This window comes from Bufo gargarizans, chromosome 4 (assembly GCF_014858855.1).
Source record: "Bufo gargarizans isolate SCDJY-AF-19 chromosome 4, ASM1485885v1, whole genome shotgun sequence".
Taxonomy (NCBI): Eukaryota; Metazoa; Chordata; class Amphibia; order Anura; family Bufonidae; genus Bufo; species Bufo gargarizans.
In genome coordinates this window covers 360101488-360122781 of record NC_058083.1, presented here as the reverse complement: position 1 = coordinate 360122781, position 21294 = coordinate 360101488, and the positions used below count along the sequence as shown (strand labels likewise).

Here is a 21294-nt window from a genome sequence, read left to right as displayed (position 1 = left end):
GGTCTGTTCCATTGTCTCTCTGTGTGTATTGGCGATGTCCTTTGTCCTGAGAGATAACTGAATTACTTCTCGGTTGTCTCCAGGACAGAGGATATTGTGTATTCGCCTGCCTGTATCAACCCAGTGTGAGGTAATTGTATCATGGGGAGAGGGGAGGATTTTGTGTGGGAGTGTCTGAATGTATTGTACGTGGTTATTGGCTGTTTTTACAAAACCCTGTGGGTGGTAACCTTGTTGGAAGATGTGTATAAAATGCCTGTGTGTTAAAATAAAGAGGCTGCTTTATACCTTAATGAAGTTTTGGTTCATGTTTGGGGAATGGGATAACTACACTCTTGGGGATTGCTATACCAAAATACTCCACTGAGTATAACCTCTTGTAAGAGCTTGTTCATGGTTCCTGCTCTCTGGATGTAGGAGAGGTTCACCCACTGGAAGCTGAAGCCCGGTCTTGGGTCAGCGTGGGTGGAGGACGGCGAGACCCCAGCCAAGCTGCGGCGGTTGGTTGTCATGCCCGGCTCTGACTATGTGCGGAGGTCGGCCAGAATAGCAGCACGTGTTCAGTGTTTGTTTTGGAGTCGTGCTGGATCCGCCTCCCATCAGGTGCACTGGGTGGGGTCATTAGTTTAAATGGCTCTCAATTCCAGTGCTCTGAGCGGGTTATAGAAATCAGTCTGGCCTAGGAAGGAAGGTTGTCTGTCGCAGCTCAGATAAGATAGGTGTGGTTTCTGTTTTTGTTGTTTGCTGTTTTAGTTGCGTTTGTGTCATCTCTTCCATCCAGGTTCTGTGCAAGCAGGCTGCTCCTATTTCCCCTTTTTACCATCTCAGGGAATTTAGGGTGAATTAGCCCAGGCACGAGGACACAGCATTCCTACCTCCAAGGTCTGCATGTGGGCTGAGCAGTGCAGGGAGAGAGGTCAGGGATTAGCTAGGAGGTGACCCTTCCCCTGCTTCTCGCCCAGAGCCTGGTTGTTGGTTTTGCTGTGTGTCTGAGTGCTTGTCCGCCGTGAAATTATAACCCGCCAAACTTTGACTGTCATTGCTCAGCGGTTTTGTGATGGCGTCAATTGAAGCATTAGTTGACCGCATGCAGGGGCTATCCCTAGAGGTTGCGGAGCTATGTGGTTCGGTCACACGCTCCATCGTCGTCAGGTGATGAGAGTCAGAGGATAGGGATAATCATTTCTCTGCTTAAAGGGGACGTGCAATACTGGGTCTTTTCTCTGCCACCCGGTCCTCGGGCCTTCCGGTCGGTGGACACATTTTTTAAGGCTCTGGGATTAATCTACGATGACCCAGATTGGGTCTCGATGGCGGAGTCGAGGTTATGTAATTTATTTCAGGGTGAACCTACTGCTGAGGCTTACTGTGTTGAGCTTAGTAGATGGGCTACTGAATCAGAGTGGAATGATCCAGCGTTACGTAGTCAGTTTTGTCAAGGGTTATCTGAGAGATTTGAAGGATGCCCTTGCTTTTCATGAATACCCAGACTCTTTGGAGAATGCCATGTCTTTAGCAGTACGGTTAGATAGACATATCAGAGAAAGGTGTAGGGCTCCCTCCATGCAAGGGATCCCTTCTGTGAGTGGTTACATCTCTACTGCCTCCCCGGGTGATGTTACAGGTAACTCTGGGATAGCGGAGGAACCCATGCAGCTGGGTCAAGTTTCTTGCCATTCTAATAGTAGAGACTTTAGGAAATTGCATAAACTGTGTTACTATTGTGGAAAGAGTGGTCATTTTATTTTTGCTTGTCCTTATGTAAAACCACAGGTGGTTTACCCCCTCATCGAGACTATGATTGTCCAGTTAATCTCATCCCTGGGGCTAAATTGCCAAAATCTCGGCTTTACAACCTTTCTCAACCCGAAAGACAGGTCATGCGAAAGTATATCGCCGAGAGTTTGGCAAAAGGTCATATTAGGCCATCTAAGTGGCAGTAGGCTTGTTCTTTGTAAAGAAAAAGGATGGATCGCTGAGACCGTGTTTGGATTTCCGGGAATTGAACCGTATTACGGTCCGGGATCCATATCCCCTGCCTTTGATTTCTGACCTTTTTGATAAGATTGTGGGAGCCAAGGCGTTCTCCAAGTTGAATTTAAGAGGGGCCTACAACCTGTTCAGAATCAAGGAGGGGGATGAGTGGAAAACGGTCTTCAATACGCACGAGGGTCATTTTGAGAATCTGGTTATGCCTTTTGGGTTGACAAATGCTCCAGCGATTAGTCAATGACATTTTTCATCACCTGGTGGGGAGGTTCGTGGTGGTTTATTTGGATGACATTTTAATTTATTCTCCTGATCTGAAGACCCATCAGGATCATGTCAGACAGGTTTTGACGATCCTTCGGGAGAATAAATTATATGCTAAATTGGAGAAATGTTTATTTTTGGTGCAGGAGCTTCCGTTCTTGGGATATCTGCTTTCTGACTCTGGTTTTCGTATGGACCCCGAAAAGGTCCGGGCGGTTCTGGAATGGGACCGACCAGAGAATCAGAATGCTTTGATGCAGTTCTTGGGGTTTACTAATTATTATAGGAAATTTATTTCAAACTATTCCACCATTGTAAGACCTCTCACGGATATGACTAAGAAGGGCGCTGACGTCTCTGTCTGGTCGGATGAGGCATTGCAGGCCTTTTCGGCTATTAAGGAGCGTTTTGAGTCTGCTCCCATTCTGGTGCAGCCCGATGTGTCTCAGCCATTCATTGTGGAGGTTGATGCATCTGAAGTGGGGGTTGGAGCGGTACTGTCGCAGGGTTCATCTCCTGGCAAATGGGTCCCATGTGCTTTCTTCTCCAAGAAGCTCTCAGTCGCCAAGAGGAATTATGATGTTGGAGATAGAGAGTTTCTGGCTATCAAGTTGGCCTTTGAGGAATGGCGTCACTGGTTGGAGGGGGCGTCTCACCCCATTACGGTATATACAGACCACAAGAATTTGGCTTACTTGCAATCTGCCAAGCATCTGAACCCTAGACAGGCTAGATGGTCACTGTTTTTTACCAGGTTCAATTTTGTGGTTACCTTTCGCCCAGGGGTTAAGAACGTCAAGGCAGATGCCTTGTCTCGCAGCTTTCCTGGGGGAGGTGATTCAGAGGATCATGCTCCGATTTTGGCTGATGGGGTGGTGGTCTCCGTTCTGTACCCGAATTAGAGATGGAGGTGTTGGGAGCCCAGGAGGGGGCTCCGGGTTCTTGTTCCCCAGGGAGGTTGTTTATTCCTGAGGGCCTGCAATACAAGGTATTTAAGGAACATCACACTACTGTCCTTGCTGGGCATCCTGGTGGTAAGTCCACCTGTGATCTGGTATCCCAGAGGTTCTGGTGGCCAGGGTTACATAAGAGCATTGAGGATTACGTGGCAGCTTGTGAAACCTGTGCTCGGTCAAAGGTTGCTCATACTCGACCGGCTGGTTCACTTCTTCCATTGTCTATTCCGTCTCATCCCTGGACACACTTGTCTATGAACTTTATTATGGATCTACCGAGTTCCTCTGGGAGAACAGTAATTTTGGTGGTAGTTGACCGTTTCAGGAAAATGGCTCACTTTATATCTTTATCTAGTCTGCCTAACGCCAAGACCCTTGCACAGATTTTTGTGGATAATATTGTGAAATTGCATGGTATTCCTTCGGATGTGGTCTCCGATAGGGGCACGCAGTTTGTCTCCAGGTTTTGGAGGGCGTTCTGCTCTCGGCTTTGCATTCAACTTTCGTTCTCTTCAGCTTTTCATTCGCAGTCGAATGGACAGACAGAGCGTAGTAATCAAAACCTGGAGACCTACTTGAGGTGCTTTGTGGCTGAGATACAGGAGGACTGGTCCTCATTCTTGTCTCTAGCAGAATTTGCTTTGAATAACCGTAGGCAGGAGTCCACGGGTAAGTCGCCGTTTTTTGGCGTATACGGCTTTCATCCTCAGTTTGGTACCTTTTCTGGGACTGGTTCCTCTGGGATGCCAGAGGAGGAGAGATTTGCTTCTGCCTTGTCTTCCATCTGGCGGAAGATCCAAGTGAATTTGGAGAAGATGGGTGAGAGGTATAAGCGAATGGCTGACAAGACGTATGACTGGTCCGGACCTCTGGTATGGTTGTCCACTAAAAATATTAAGTTGAGAGTGCCATCTTGGAAACTGGGTCCAAGATTTATCGGTCCGTACAAAATATCTGCAGTGATCAACCCAGTAGCGTTTCGGCTGGATCTTCCGCAGACTTGGAGGTCTTTACTGAAAAAATACGTGAAACCGGTGGAACCATCGTCATTGCCTCCTGTTCTGGTCGATGGAAATTTGGAGTTTGAGATCTCCAGGGTTCTCGACTCTAGAGTTCTTCGGGGTTCCCTTCTGGATCTGGTACACTGCAGGGCATACGGCCCTGAGGAAAGGATATGGGTTCCTGCACTGGATGTCAGTGCCAGCCGACTGGTGAGGGCTTTTCATAGATCCCTTCAGGATAAGGTTGGTCCCGGGTGTCCGGAGGTCACCCGTAGAAGGGGGGGTACTGTTGTGCCCGGCTCTGACTATGTGCGTAGGTCAGCCAGAATAGCAGCACGTGTTTAGTGTTTGTTTTGGAGTCGTGCTGGATCCGCCTCCCATCAGGTGCACTGGGTGGGGTCATTAGTTTAAATGGCTCTCAATTCCAGTGCTCTGAGCGGGTTATAGAAATCAGTCTGGCCTAGGAAGCAAGCTAGGAAGGAAGGTTGTCTGTCGCAGCTCAGATAGGATAAGTGTGGTTTCTGTTTTTGTTGTTTGCTGTTTTAGTTGTGTTTGTGTCATCTCTTCCATCCAGGTTCTGTGCGAGCAGGCTGCTCCTATTTCCCCTTTTTACCATCTCAGGGAATTTAGGGTGAATTAGCCCAGGCACGAGGACACAGCATTCCTACCACCAAGGTCTGCATGTGGGCTAAGCAGTGCAGGGAGAGAGGTCAGGGATTAGCTAGGAGGTGACCCTTCCCCTGCTTCTCGCCCAGAGCCTGGTTGTTGGTTTTTCTGTGTGTCTGAGTGCTTGTCTGCCGTGACATTCGCGGGGTCTGCAGTGCGTACGGTGTCAAGTTGAGTGCTTGGAGTCCTTGGAAAGCACTAGGAGAATCTATCGACGGAGGTACCCGGTTACACTTGTATCCGTTTTTTTCTTTTTTCCCATGATAATGCAAATGAATCTGTTTTGACTTACATTGAAAGACAATGGGAGGCGGATCCGTTTTCAATTGCACCATATTGTGTCACTGAAAACGTATCCGTCCCCATTGACTTACATTGTAAGTCAGGACGGATCCGTTTGGCTCCGTTTTGTCAGACGGACATCATAACCCGGAACAGGATGGTGATCCACCACCAATCACCATCCTGCGATCCTTAGAGGTGATGGTGATATCACCTCTCAGGATCGGCTCTCATTGGTCAGCTGGGGCTGGCGGGCTATTCAAATTACTGCAGCGCTCCTCTCTTCCTCCTTTTGTGTCTGGGAGTCGAGGAGAGAAGAGCGCTGCACGTCGATCTCCAGAGCCATCTGCAGGGATCATCAGCCAGCACCCCCATCTGTGCCCCAGCACCACCAAGGTATTTAGGGAAAGGTTAGGGACAGCTTAGGTTAGGCAGGGATATTCAGGGAAAGTTAGTGAAAAAAATAAATGTTTTTATTGCATCACCCTAAATCGGGGGTCTGGGGTCTGCCCCCCCCCCCACAATTTTTCTTTGGGCGCAAGCAGTTTATTTTTATTTTTTTGCATACGCTGACTGTGGCCGTCACTCTTCGCACACATCGCACACCCCACCGCTGATCAACTACGGACGGTTAATCAGCGAGTTTTTTTTTTTGCCCTTTTGTAATTTAGTTTGTTTATATATTTTTGTCTGTTAGGTTTAGGGTAAGTTCATGAACACCCGTGCCCCCCCCCCCCTCCACACACACACACACCAAATAAAGTTTAACATGCACACACGCACACACACACTCCCCTATGGCCCTGCCGGATGTTCTTGGCCGAGGAGGCATACGCCCAGCTTGCCTCTGAGTCCGAAAGCCCCAGTGAGGACGAGGATGACCCCACTTTCCTTTTGTCATCCGCGTCCTCCTCCTAATCTAGTGATGATGATGAGCCCCCAAGGCCGCAGAGACGCCGCCAAGCAGAGCAAGTGGCCCGCCATGCTAGGGACCCTGTGGCCCACACTAGTACGAGCAGCTTTGGGGCACGTACTATTTTTCCGGCCCACCAGTTTAGTCCACCTGAGCCCCCAGTCGGTGAACTTGTCTTGTGTACCCCAGAGCATTTTGAGCCTGCGATTCCTGATTTTGTAGGCCAACCAGGAATCCAGATTTCCACAGTGGGCTTCACTGATTATGACTATTTTAGTAAATCTGATGGTGGAGCAAACAAACCTGTACGCCCCTAACAGTTTGTTGCTCAACACCCGGGCTCCTTTTTGGCTAGGAGTATTTTTTTTTGGCTAGGACTACAATCGGTATATGGGAGGAGTTGATCTCTCCGATCAAGTCCTTAAGCCATATAATGCCATGCGCAAAACCCAGGCATGGTACAAAAAAGTTGCGGTCTACTTGGTGCAGGTTGCCTTGCACAACTCTTTTGTGCTGTCCCGGAGCAACACAGGGAAATTCCTTCAGTTCTATGAGGCAGTCCTCAAGGACTTGATCTTTTCTGACCGGGAAAGAGCAGGCCGGAGTACCTCGGGAACTGGAGGCACCCGGATCGTCCCTGGCCAACACTTTCCAGGTGTGGTCCCCCATACTGGAAAGAAGGGACGGACCCAAAAAAGGTGAAGAGTGTGTCACAGGAGGGGGATACGGAAGGACACCACTACTCAGTGTGACACGTACTCAGTGTGACACATGCCCCGATCATCCGGGCTTCTGCATTATTGGTTGCTTCAGGGAGTACCACACTTCCATGGAGTACTAAATTAATATTCCCCTTCCCCAATTTAGCCACTGACAATCGGAAAAAAAAATATGGTTCTCAGACTTGAGACACTAAAACTATTTTTTTTTAACTATTATTTTGTAAAACTAAAATAAATTTAAAAAGTAGACATACTAGGTATCGCCACATCCTTAAGAATCTGCTTTTATGAAAATACCCCATGACCTAACCCCTCAGATGAACACGGTAAAAAAAATTAAATAAAAAAAGTTTGTTTTGTCACCTTACATCACAAAAGTTGTAATAGCAAGCGATCAAAAAGTCATATGCCCCCCAAAATAGTGCCAATAAAACCGTCCTCTCATCCCGTAAAGCCCCTACCTAAGATAATCGGGGAGAAAAAAAAAAACTGACTCAGACTATGGAGATACTAACATTTTTTTTTTTGTTTATAAAAAGATAATATAGTGTAAAACATAAATACATTTAAAAAGGGATACATATTAGCTATCGCCGCGTCTGTAAGAATCTGCTCTATCTCCCCATGACCTAACCACTCAAATGAACACAGTAAAAAAAAATAAAAAAATGGTGCCAAAACACCAATTTTTGCGCACATTTTCCATTTTAATCAGTTTTTTTGTAGTAACAAAGCAAGGGTTAACAGCCAAACAAAACTTAATATTTGTTACCCTGATTATGCAGTGTACAGAAACACCCCATATGTGGTTGTAAACTGCTGTATGACCAAACGGCAGGGCGCAGAATGAAAGGAACGCCGTATGGTTTCTAGAAGGCAGATTTTGCTGGCCTTTTTTGGGGGGCACCATGTCCCATTTGAAGCCCCCCTGATGCACCCCTAGAGTAGAAAATCCATAAAAGCAACCCCATCTAAGAAACTACACCCCTCAATGTATTCAAAACTGATTTTACTAACTTTATTAACCCTTTAGGTGTTCCTCAACAGTTTATGGCAAATGGAGATTACATTTCTGAATTTCTATTTTTGGTAACCTTGCCTCACAAAAATGTAATATAGTGTAAGGGATCGCCTCTTATTTGGGGGTCATTCGCACAGATATCTTCAGGACACCAAGTTTAAGATCCAAACACTGTGCTTTATTGCGGCACATCCGCATAAACATAAGCAATAATACAAAATAACAAACACTTGCCCGGCTAGGCTCTAACTAAACAAATAGATGCCTGACTCACCTAAGTCCCTGTTCACACCCTGTGAACACGTGCGGCTTTCTGAGCCAAAGTCCCACAGCCTCCTGGCTGTACAGAGCACAGTACGCCCACTGTCTCCAGTCCAGTGTCTCTTGGGGAATCGTGGTCACTCAGCCGTCCTGGCTTGGACCACACTGACAGAGCCTCCAGGCCTCTGTCCACAGGTACCACACTCCCCCCTTTCTGACACTCTGGGAGGTGCTTTGTGCTAAGCCGATTACCTCCAGCTTCTCTCACCTGTGGTGGAACAGGGGTGTGGACCGAACTATCCACCACCCCTTCCTTGCCTCTAACCTGAGTGAGACCTGTCACTGTCTCACATATCCCCCCCCTTTGTTCAAGCCCGTGAGGGTGAACACCTGCATAACCACGGGAGGCTGGTGAGAGGGTATCGACCTGGCCTGGACGTGGGGAACAGCCACCCACCCTGCTCTTTGGCTGCTCCCAATAAGAACCGGCCCAGATTGGCTTTACAGCCACACTAAGTAACCCAGTGTCAGCGAGCACTAGCTGCCGCTGACACAGAAAATTACCGGTTCTTATTTCACCGAGGCCAGGAACCTCGGTGACACATACCTTCCCTTTGTTCTGCCAGACCCACGCCATCAGAGCTTGGTTTATCACCAAAACCAACATCTTGCCTAACCGAAACTGCCTAAGGGCCTCATGTGCCCATCTCATGGCCAGATACTCTTTTTTTACTCTTTCCCGAGTGATGATGCGCTGTCGTATATTTGGATCTCTCTCTCTCTTTTTAGATCCTCTGGCTCCTGTACATGCGCCTCATGTCCTTTCTGGGACTGCTGCAGCTCTTGCCTGAACTGTTCCCAGTCATGGTCATATCCCGAGACTTTCTCCTTTGCTTTGCAGGGCTCCTTCAGCAGAGCATGCGTGCCCTTACTCGCTTCTTTTAAGTGCATCTGGGTCACTTCTTCCTTCTTTCCAACAGTAGTTACCCCAGCTACTATGGCAGTTTTAGAGACCTCTGCTTCTTTAGCGGCTTTTTCCAATTCGGTCGAGGCTCCCTTTGGCTTAACTTTGGCCTCTGTAGAACCTGGGGACTTCATGTCAACCAACATATCGGCCTTAACTTTTTCAGTCTTTGTCTTCTTGAAGTCTCCAGTGTCTTTGACCGCCTTCTCATCCTTCTCGGACATGGCACCATACACTTGCCCTGTTAACCCCTCCCCCTCTTTCTCATTGAGGCAGGAGGCACCAGGGTCTTCAGCAGACTCCTCGTCTTCTTTTATTTTCTCCAGAGGCTCACCCAGGACCCTGTTCTCATTTTGTTGAGGAGTCAGGAGATACAGGCCATTGTAATAGCCCGGATCCGAAAACTGATCGTTCACCTCCTTGTACTTCTTCCCCAGCAGCCTGCTGGCTATTTGGAAGGCCTTGTATGCAGAGGGGACATCTTCCAGGCCTAGGCTACACGCTACCACGGGTCTGTGGTCTTCGGCATCCACATCAGCCCCATCAACTGGTTTAGCAGAAGCATCTTCCATCTTCTCTGCCACAGCCAGCACCACAGTGCCACCCTCTCCAGTCCCATTTTTAACAGGCTCTGGCTTCTTGACGTCTTCCAGAGAACTCTCCTCTTCAGGTTTCTCACCTTCTACCTGCTGCTCGAGAGCACACTTAGATTTCTCCAACTCATCTTTTAAGCTCATGAGATTTTCAGTCTCTGCTCTGAGTTGCTTGTTCAGCCTCTCCAATTCAGCATGCTCCTCAAGCGCTTCTTCCAGGGCTTTAGCCAAGGAGAGGGCCTTGGTCTCCTTTCCCCAAGCATCAGTCTCTGTTTGGTCACTTTTTTCACCATATCGAGCAGAGATGCATTTCTCTTCAGCTGGGAGCCAGTCACACTTCTCCTGTTTCTTCGCAGGATTAGACATAACTTGCTTCTGGTGGTCCAGGTCCACCATCAGATCATCCAATCCTCGCTAAAGTTTGTTCTTTGTTTTCTCCACCTTTTTGTAAGTCACACCCTGTTTCTCCAGGCGCTGAACCACCAACTCCATGTTTTTCAGCAGTTTCTTTTCAGCTTTTTGCACAAGCTTGTGGGAAGTGCCCCGCTTTTTGGCCTCCGGTTCCAGCTGCTCCTTGCTCGGCTCTGCTGCAGCAGATGTAGGAGTATCACCATTCTCTTTCTTTGTCCTTTCTGAAATTTTCTTCAGTTGCTCTGTGAAGACAGCTAGTCCCGTCTCTAACGTTTCTAGGGAGCGTGAGGAGAGAGAGAGATCATCCTCCTGTTTGCAGCTGTACTGTCGTGTCAGGTCACCTACAACTGTCTGGATATGGGCTTCAGAACCTAGGCTGATGTCACCCGACTTAATTCCCATCTTGTCAGATATAACTGTCTGGTCGCTACTAGTAACCACCTTTGTTTCGCAGGACCTTGACATGGTAGCTTCACTCTCTGAGTCGGTCACAGCACATACGTCACCTATACCGCTCATGTCATTATTAATTCTGACCTCTAGGGGCACCGATGAGCTAATCCCCACCTGGGACACTTCCTTAGTAACCGACCAACATTGTGGAGACTGCATTTCCACCTCTGGTACGTGCGGTACACCCTCTAACACGATCATATTTTCCTGCACCTTCAAACACTGATCTGGAGCTGGGCTTTGCTCCACACTACTTATATGCATGCCTTCAAACCTTTTGATTACGTCATATCGCGCTTCATGAAACATAGCAGATGCAGAAAATAAAGTTTCATCGTCATTTACATTTTTACCACCAGGGGGCGCTTCTCCCCTGACCACAACCTGCAACGGAAAAGTTATATCACTGTCACCACATATTTCATATGACATCATATTTTCCTTATGCATTTCCGCACTTTTGTCACCATCACCTTGCACTTGACCAGCACCATTGTTTCCAATGGTCAATATTCTTTCCCCATGCAGGTCAAAGTGCAGCTCCCTTAGATCCTCACTTAAAGGGACAGGTACAGGTTCTGCAGGAGTTTTGTCACTATCTGCAGAAGTGTCTACCTTACCCCACAGCAACAAACCGATATCACGGCCCAATACTCCCTCATGCATGAGCGTATCTGTAACATCAAGTTCATCAGTCTCTGTTCTCATTGGAGTCTCACGCTCAGTGAAAATCAGCAGATAGTCCTTATCTGCACGACTGTCCAGCACCTTTAATATTTTATCAGTCTCTGGTTTCAATATTGTGCTACCCCTTACCCGGGCTAGCATGGGATCCCGGATCCTTGTCATCCCAAAACTAGCTTTGGTCATGGGCAACTGAGGAAACCCAGAAACCTTCTCCCATGCGGGTTTCTGCGAGGGAGCCTTCACAGCCGGCTTATCCGCCTGTCCAGACACAGTTTTTTCTCTGTGTGACTTATCACCTACCGGCCCAGCAGATATCCCCTGCCTCCGGTTCACTGTCACTGGCTCTGCCACATAGTTAATAACAGGAACAGTCTTACTCTTTGTAATCAACCATTCTGGTAAAGCAGTGACATCCTCTCCCGCGGACTCATCAAGGTTGTGGTTGCTCCTAGCAACCGACCGTTGCCCTTCTCTCATGGACAACTTGCCCGCATCCTCCACCAATTGTAAGGGATCGCCTCTTATTTGGGGGTTATTCGCACAGATATCTTCAGGACACCAAGTTTAAGATCCAAACACTGTGCTTTATTGCGGCACATCCGCATAAACATAAGCAATAATACAAAATAACAAACACTTGCCCGGCTAGGCTCTAACTAAACAAATAGATGCCTGACTCACCTAAGTCCCTGTTCACACCCTGTGAACACGTGCGGCTTTCTGAGCCAAAGTCCCACAGCCTCCTGGCTGTACAGAGCACAGTACGCCCACTGTCTCCAGTCCAGTGTCTCTTGGGGAATCGTGGTCACTCAGCCGTCCTGGCTTGGACCACACTGACAGAGCCTCCAGGCCTCTGTCCACAGGTACCACACTCCCCCCTTTCTGACACTCTGGGAGGTGCTTTGTGCTAGGCCGATTACCTCCAGCTTCTCTCACCTGTGGTGGAACAGGGGTGTGGACCGAACTATCCACCCCTTCCTTGCCTCTAACCTGAGTGAGACCTGTCACTGTCTCACAATAGATAAACCAAAAATCATATGTACCTTAAAAATTGTCCCAACTAAACTGCCACCTTATCCTGTAGTTTCCAAAATGGGGTCACTTTTATGGAATTTCTACTCTAGGGGTGCATCACAATCTAAATTCTGAAATTGTATCTCCATTTGCCATTAACTCTTGTGGAACACTTAAAGGGTAACAACGTTTGTAAAATCAGTTTTAAATACCTTGAGGGGTGTAGTTTCTAGAATGGGGTCATTTTTGTGTGGTTTCTATTATGTAAGCCTCACAAAGTGACTTCAGACAAAAATTGGGTTTTTGAAAATTTCAGAAAAATTTCAAGATTTGCTTCTAAACATCTAAGCCTTGTAACGTCCCCAAAAACTAAAATGTCATTTCAAAAATGATCCAAACATGAAGTAGACATATGGGGAATGTAAAGTAATAACTATTTTTGGAGGTATTACTATGTAATATAGAAGTAGAGAAATTGAAACTTGGAAATTGGCCTGGATAAGTCAAAGCGTTTTAAAGTTATCACCACATAAAGTGACACTGGTCAGATTTGCAAAAAAATGTCCTGGTCCTTAACCACCCCAGGACCGCCGTACGCAGGATTGTAGATGCAATTTTTTTTTATCCCTAACAGGTATATTAGACGGTGTTTTGATAACAGTGTCTAGTATACCTGCTACCTGGTCCTCTGGTGGTCCCTTTTGCTTGGATCGACCACCAGAGGACACAGGCAGCTCTGTAATAAGTAGCACCAAGCACCACACTACACTACACCCCCCCCCCCGGTCTCTTATTAACTCCATATTAACCCCTGATCAACCCATATAGACTCCCTGATCACCCCCCTGTCATTGATCACCCCCCTGCAAGGATCCATTCAGACGTCCATATGTGAATTACGGATCCGCGGATCCATGGATCGGATCCGCAAAACACATACGGACGTCTGAATGGAGCCTTACAGGGGGGTGATCAATGACAGGGGGGTGATCACCCCATATACACTCCCTGATCACCCCCTGTCATTGATCACCCACCTGTAAGGCTCCATTCAGACGTCCGTATGTGTTTTACGGATCCACGCATCCATGGATCGGATCCGCAAAACACATACGGACGTCTGAATAGAGCCTTACAGGGGGGTGATCAATGACAGGGTGGTGATCAATGACAGGGTGGTGATCTTCCCATATAGACTCCTTAATCACCCCCCTGTCATTGATCACCCCCGTTCTTTTTTTCTTTTTTTTCTTACAAAGTCTCATATTCCACTAGCTTGTGTCAAAAAATAAAATCTCACATGAACTCACCATACCCCTTACGAAATTTCTATGAACTCGCCATGCCCCTCATTGAATACCTTGTACCTTGGGGTGTCTTCTCTCCAAAATGGGGTCACATGTGGGGTATTTATACTGCCCTGGCATTTTAGGGGCCCTAAAGCGTGAGAAGAAGTCTGGGATCCAAATGTCTAAAAATGCCCTCCTAAAAGGAATTTGGGCCCCTTTGCGCATCTAGGCTGCAAAAAAGTGTCACACATGAGGTATCGCCGTACTCAGGAGAAGTTGGGAAATGTGTTTTGGGGTGTCATTTTACATATACCCATACTGGGTGAGATAAATATCTTGGTCAAATGCCAACTTTGTATAAAAAAATTGGAAAAGTTGTCGTTTGCCGAGATATTTCTCTCACCCAGCATGGGAATATGTAAAAAAAAACATGCCAACACACATTGCCCTACTTCTTCTGAGTACGGCGATACCAGATGTGTGACACTTTTTTGCAGCCTAGGTGGGCAAAGGGGCCCACATTCCAAAGAGCATCTTTAGGATTTCACAGGCCATTTTTTACACATTTTGATTTAAAACTACTTTGCACACATTTGGGCCCCAAAATGCCAGGGCAGTAAAACTACTCCACAAGTGACCCCATTTTGGAAAGAAGACACCCCAAGGTATTTCATGATGGGCATAGTGAGTTCATGGAAGTTTTTATTTTTTGTCACAAGTTAGTGGAATATGAGACTTTGAAAGGAAAAAAAATAAAAAATAAAAAAATTCATTATTTTCCGACAAAAAATTAAAAGCTCTATGAACTCACTATGCCCATCAGCGAATACCTTAGGGTGTCTACTTTCCAAAATGGGGTTATTTGTGGGTTTTTCTACTCTATGTGCATTGTAGAACTTCAAGAAACATGACAGGTGCTTAGAAAGTCAGAGACAGGGGAAGAAAAAAAAGAGGGTTAGTCACTGGGCCTTCAGAAGTGATGGTCCAGCGGTAACTTCGCAGGGCGCCAAAGATAGGGCAGACTGGGTGTGATAAGATTGTGTATTATATTTTTCGAAATGAAAATAATAAAATTATATATCTTAGGAATATATATATTGGTCAAAAGATAATGGTAAAAAGATAATGGTAAAACAGAGAGGGGCCGGCTGCCAGTGGTCTCAAACCACCCTGATCTCTCAAGGTGGGTGATTGAAAAGAAAACAGTGGGGTTGCGCGAAAGCGCAAAAAAGGACCACAGGGGGGCGCCAGTATCCCTAATGTCTATGGTTATGATTGTGTAAAGCACAAAGGTAGAGGCTTATCCTTTTGTGTACACTCACCGGATAATGTAGTTGATTAGTATACAATGGGTATACAATAGGTTGTTAGTGGTTAAGAATAAGATAACAGTAGCGATAAAATATATACAATCAAGTTATAAGATCCCATAATGGGTTGTAAAATCAAATCAAAATTTTAGTGACTCACTTCACCCAGGAGGGTAATGTGGGATAAAGCTCAAGACACCCACATCACACCTCCTGCGCCTGGATCGCCAGTAGAATCTCAGAAACGAAGTCCTTGTTCTTTCTTTCAATCTTTTATTTCAAAGCCAGGGTGGGGGAGTGAGGAGCTCGACGCGTTTCGGGGCCTCTTAGTGGGTCCCCTTCATCAGGAGCAAAGATAATTACAAAATGGTACACATAGGGTTTAAGTAGCAATGAAGGAACAAGAAAAGACCGCCAAAACGGTTTGTAAATGAGTCACTTCCGGTATCTCAATGCGTTCCACTGTGGAACGCACCGGAAATGACGTCCTGATAGTTACAGGGTTGGTAATTTTTTTCCTATATAGTTAGTGCAGATGTCCCAATGTTAGCCCGTTAAAATTATCAGCACTGGGATACCCGTAAGGCTGGTGGAGGATCTTGTTATGCGTCCTCACCGCTTTTTAGTAGTTCCCTATGGGAGCGCTCGCGGTGGAACGCATATCAAACTTCCGGTGCGTTCCAGCCTGGAGCGCATCCGGTCCGGAAGTGAGCCTCTAGTCCGAGGTATTCGTTTCATTGGATTGTTAGTGAAAAGTTAAACAGGTTATCTGGCGTCTGATGATATAAATATAAATATTGAAATATGAATATTGAAGGGGCATATCGATTTTATATAGAATAGAATAGAATATAGAATACATCTTTTGGCAAAAATATATATCAGATATATCTAGTGTCTAAGGATACAGATATGTCGATTTTGTATACAAAATATCTTTTTGCTAAGGTGTCTTTGGTGATGGGGGAATCACATCGTGGGATATGGCGATAATAATGTATCTGTGTTTGTGGATATAGTCTGCACCAATCATTAATATTATTAAAAGAATAGAGGGGAATTTTTTTGGGGGGAAGATAAAAAGCAATTAAATAAATGGATTATATATTAAAGAATAGAAAGTTTTAAAATTGTATATATATAAAAATATAAGAAATATTATTAATAAATAAATTTTGGCTTAAAAATGCGGCCAATAAAAAGATGATCATAATAATAGAGAAAGATCGGAGATATGTATATATCGTAAAATTGTACAGAAATATAATATATATATATATGAATGTACATACCATAGATATTAACATGAAATGGTTTAAATTGATAGTTGAAAACATATATTAAAAACACATATTGAAATATATATTAAAAGTATATGTGAAGTTATAGAAGAACAAGTGGTGTATTAAAGAGATACATTATATATGGGAAAAAAATACATTATATATGGGGAAAAAAAAAAAATCATACTAATTAAAGGTGCTTAGAAAGTCAGAGCTGCTTCAAAAAGCGGAAATTCTCATTTTTGTACCATAGTTTGTAAACGCTATAACTTTTACCCAAACCATTTTTTTTTACCCAAACATTTTTTTTTTATCAAAGACATGTAGAACAATACATTTTGAGAAATGTATATATAGATGTTGTTTTTTTGTGAAAAAATTTACAACTGGAAGTGAAAAATGTCATTTTATTGCAAAAATTTCAGTACATTTCGATAAATAACAAAAAAAGTAAAAATGTCAGCAGCAATGAAATACCACTAAATGAAAGCTCTATTAGTGAGAAGAAAAGGAGGTAAAATTCATTTGGGTGGTACGTTGCATGACCGAGCAATAAACAGTGAAAGTAGTGTAGTGCAGAATTGTAAAAAGTGGTCTGGTATTCCACTAGGTGTTTAAGCTAGGGGGGCTGAAGTGGTTAAGGTGAAAATGAGCCCGGGGTTAAGATCACAGAGCCTATAATACATGTCTATATCATCCTCCCTGATTAGCTCATAGGGACTGCCCTACTGTGCAGATATATGCAAAATGACAGACGCACACAAATTGAATCTCAAAAACTTTGGCATCGTTTGGAAGATTAATTTATTGGGAAATTCCAAATTAATCTCATCTATAAGCACAACGGAAATCAATAGAGATGTGAACAGAGCCTAAGTTCACTAAAGGTGAATCTTTCTTTAACCTTTCTTATAGCAGCAATTTGCTAAGGTGTTCCTTTGCCCATGTGGATGATAGTCTCTCTCTCTAGAAGACAAGCTCCATCCATGCACTACATTTTCAGCTAGTCAGCCTCTGAAGGGGACATCCATTGCCTGAAATGGGGTTACAGAAGCCACACTCACTACAATCAATTGACTACCTAGCCAGCTTCTAGTTGGGCTTGTGCATGGCCCTATCTGATTTTCAATCCGCAAAACCATGGACCTTTGAAACACGGATATCTTCCGTGTGAATTCCTTATTTTTCTCAATTCATCAATAGAAAGGACTATTCTCAGCCACAAAAAAAAAAAAAAAAAAAAAAAAACAGGACCTTCGGTTACATTCTCAGAGACATGTGTATGGTTATATTGAATTGCTTTGGGTCAGTGAGTTTTCCATTTTAAAAACAAACACCTCTATCCATATGCTTTTAATCATTGTTTTTGTGTCCAGAATAGTAACAGAATCAACTAAATGCTGGGTTCTGTTCATATTATTTGCATCATGTTTCCTGTTTGTAAAGAACCATAATAAAAATATAAATCTATTTAGCAATGGATTCTAATGGATTCTGGCATAATTCAATGATTTATAGTGGCTTTACTAAGTTTCTTTTTCAACTCAATGCTCCAGCGTTCTGGCTGTTGCTAAAGGAGAGTGGGAATCTGACAGAAAATAAAAGGTTAAGAACTAACTTTCTCCAATTCACAAAATAATCACTGTACCGAACAATAATATGGTTTCCATAAAATTTCACTGAAATGAATAGCTGTTGATTTGGCGTTTGTGTAATTTATGCTAGAGTTGTTGCGATACCACATTTTTGATTTGGTTCTGATACCATAAAAAAGTATTACGATACCACGCGAAAAAAGAAACCAAAAAAGCCATGTGCATTTAAAAAAAAAAGACAAATCACACAGTTTTTATTTTTTATTTTCTGTTTGGCGTTCACCGCATGGATTTTATTTATATTTTAATAGTTTGGACTTTTGTGACGTGGCGATATGTAATATGTTTATTTATTGTTTATCCATTTTATATGTGAAATTGGGGATGGGGGTGATTCATATTCAATATATATATTTTTTTTTTTACTTTTTTTATTTAATAACTATTTCCCCCCTTAGGAGCCAGAACCTAGGATTTTTTCATCCCTTGTCCTATTCACCCTGATAGAGCTCTATCAGGGTGAATAGGACCTCACCGTGTCCGTGCTGCCCTGTGCTCTGTGCACACAGCATCAGGGATGTTACTATGGCAGTCAGGGCTTCAGTAGCATCCTGGCTGCTATGGTAACAGATCGGAGCCCCAGGATTACACAGCTGGGGCTGCGATCAGAAGCTGCCACTGCACCACCAATGAGGGGGAGGGGAGAGGACCCTGTGGCCACTGCCACCAATGAGGGGGAGGGGAGAGGACCCTGTGGTCATTGCCATTAATGATTTTAATACTGGGGGTAGGGGGAGGGGGCACTGTGCCAATTATTTTAATGGGGTGCGGGGTTGAGGGGGGGGGCGCACTGCGCCACCAATGATAATTACCCCTTAATACAGGAGGCGGGTACTGGCAGATTAGCGGCAGTTAACCCCCCAGGTGCCGCACCTGAGGGGTTAACTGTGGCTGATCGCAGCTCCCTGTCAGGGGGAGGGTGCCGGCTATGCGATTCTGCGGCCAGCTCCTGCCTCCTGTATTATGTGTTAAATACTTCTTTATATGAGTCTAGGCTACACAGAGCCCACTGTGCCCCATTACTATCTCCTCTCTGGCTCCATATACTTCTCTTCTTTGTTCTTCTTTGCTGTGCAGGAGGAAAAGGACCTGTGGTGACGTCACTGCACTCATCACATGGTCCGTCACATGATACCAAATTTACCAAATATTTTTCAATTTCTCTACTTCTATAATACATAGTGATACCTCCAAAAATAGTTATTACTTTACATTCCCCATATGTCTACTTCATGTTTGGATCATTTTGGGAATGATATTTTATTTTTGGGGGATGTTATAAGGAGAGTTGAGCGGACACCTGGATGTTCGGGTTCGAGAAGTTCATAGAGGTTAAAAAAAATAAAAATAAAAAATACTCTTCTCTTCTTTGTTCTTCTTTGCTGTGCAGGAGGAAAAGGACCTGTGGTGACGTCACTGCACTCATCACATGGTCCGTCACATGATACCAAATTTACCAAATATTTTTCAATTTCTCTACTTCTATAATACATAGTGATACCTCCAAAAATAGTTATTACTTTACATTCCCCATATGTGTACTTCATGTTTGGATCATTTTGGGGGATGTTATAAGGAGAGTTGAGCGGACACCTGGATGTTCGGGTTCGAGAAGTTCGGCCGTACTTCCCGAAAATGTTCGGGTTCGGGATCCGAACCCGCTCCGAACTTCGTCCCGAACCCGAACCCCATTGAAGTCAATGGGGACCCGAACTTTTCGGCACTAAAAAGGCTGTAAAATAGCCCAGGAAAGGGCTAGAAGGCAGCAACATGTAGGTAAATCCCCTGCAAACAAATGTGGATAGGGAAAAGAATTAAAATAAAAATTAAATAAATAAAAATTAACCAAAATCAATTGGAGAGAGGTCCCATAGCAGAGAATCTGGCTTCACGTCACCCACCACTGGAACAGCCCATTCTCAGATATTTAAGCCCTGGCACCCAGGCAGAGGAGAGAGGTCCCGAAACCGAGAATCTGTCTTCATGTCAGCAGAGAATCAGTCTGCATGTCATAGCAGAGAATCAGGCTTCACGTCAGCCACCACTGCAACAGTCCATTTTCATAAATTTAGGCCAAGCACCCAGGCAGAGGAGAGAGGTCCCGTAACAGAGAATCTGGCTTCATGTCAGCAGAGAATCAGTCTTCATGTCATAGCAGAGAATCAGGCTTCACGTCACCCACCACTGTAACAGTCCATTTTCATAAATTTAGGCCCAGCACCCAGGCAGAGTAGAGAGGTCCCGTAACAGACAATCTGGCTTCATGCCAGCAGAGAATCAGTCTTCATATCATAGCAGAGAATCAGGCTTCATGTCAGCCACCAATGCAACAGTCCATTGTCAGATATTTAGGCCCAGCACCCAGGCAGAGGAGAGAGGTCCCGTAACAGACAATCTGGCTTCATGTCAGCAGAGAATCAGTCTTCATATCATAGCAGAGAATCAGGCTTCACGTCACCCACCACTGCAACAGTCCATTTTCATAAATTTAGGCCCAGCACCCAGGCAGAGGAGAGAGGTCCCGTAACAGACAATCTGGCTTCATGTCAGCAGAGAATCAGTCTTCATATCATAGCAGAGAATCAGGCTTCACGTCAGCCACCAATGCAACAGTCCATTGTCAGATATTTAGGCCCAGCACTCAGGCAGAGGATAGAGGTCCCGTAACAGAGGATCTGGCTTCATGTCAGCAGAGAATCAGTCTGCATGTCATAGCAGAGAATCAGGCTTCACGTCAGCCACCACTGCAACAGTCCATTGGCATATATTTAGGCCCCGCACACAGGCAGAGGAGAGAGGTCCCATAACAGAGAATCTGGCTTCATGTCAGCAGAGAATCAGTCTTCATATCATAGCAGAGAATCAGGCTTCACGTCAGCCACCAATGCAACAGTCCATTGTCAGATATTTAGGCCCAGCACCCAGGCAGAGGAGAGAGGTCCCGTAACAGACAATCTGGCTTCATGTCAGCAGAGAATCAGTCTTCATATCATAGCAGAGAATCAGGCTTCACGTCACCCACCACTGCAACAGTCCATTTTCATAAATTTAGGCCCAGCACCCAGGCAGAGGAGAGAGGTCCCGTAACAGACAATCTGGCTTCATGTCAGCAGAGAATCAGTCTTCATATCATAGCAGAGAATCAGGCTTCACGTCAGCCACCAATGCAACAGTCCATTGTCAGATATTTAGGCCCAGCACTCAGGCAGAGGAGAGAGGTCCCGTAACAGAGGATCTGGCTTCATGTCAGCAGAGAATAAGTCTGCATGTCATAGCAGAGAATCAGGCTTCACGTCAGCCACCACTGCAACAGTCCATTGGCATATATTTAGGCCCCGCACACAGGCAGAGGAGAGAGGTCCCATAACAGAGAATCTGGCTTCATGTCAGCAGAGAATTAGTCTGCATGTCATAGCAGAGAATCAGGCTTCACGTCAGCCACCAGTGCAACAGTCCATTGGCATATATTTAGGCCCAGCACCCAGGCAGAGGAGAGAGGTCCCGTAACAGAGAATCTGTCTTCATGTCAGCAGAGAATTAGTCTGCATGTCATAGCAGAG

The 21294-nt window shown here is 45.1% G+C and overlaps 1 protein-coding gene across 1 annotated transcript in view; it reads right to left on the bottom strand.

Moving 5' to 3' along the window:
* Positions 1-21294, bottom strand: part of THBS2 (thrombospondin 2) — a 232807-nt gene that overhangs the window by 176048 nt on the left and 35465 nt on the right. The window lies entirely within an intron of this gene.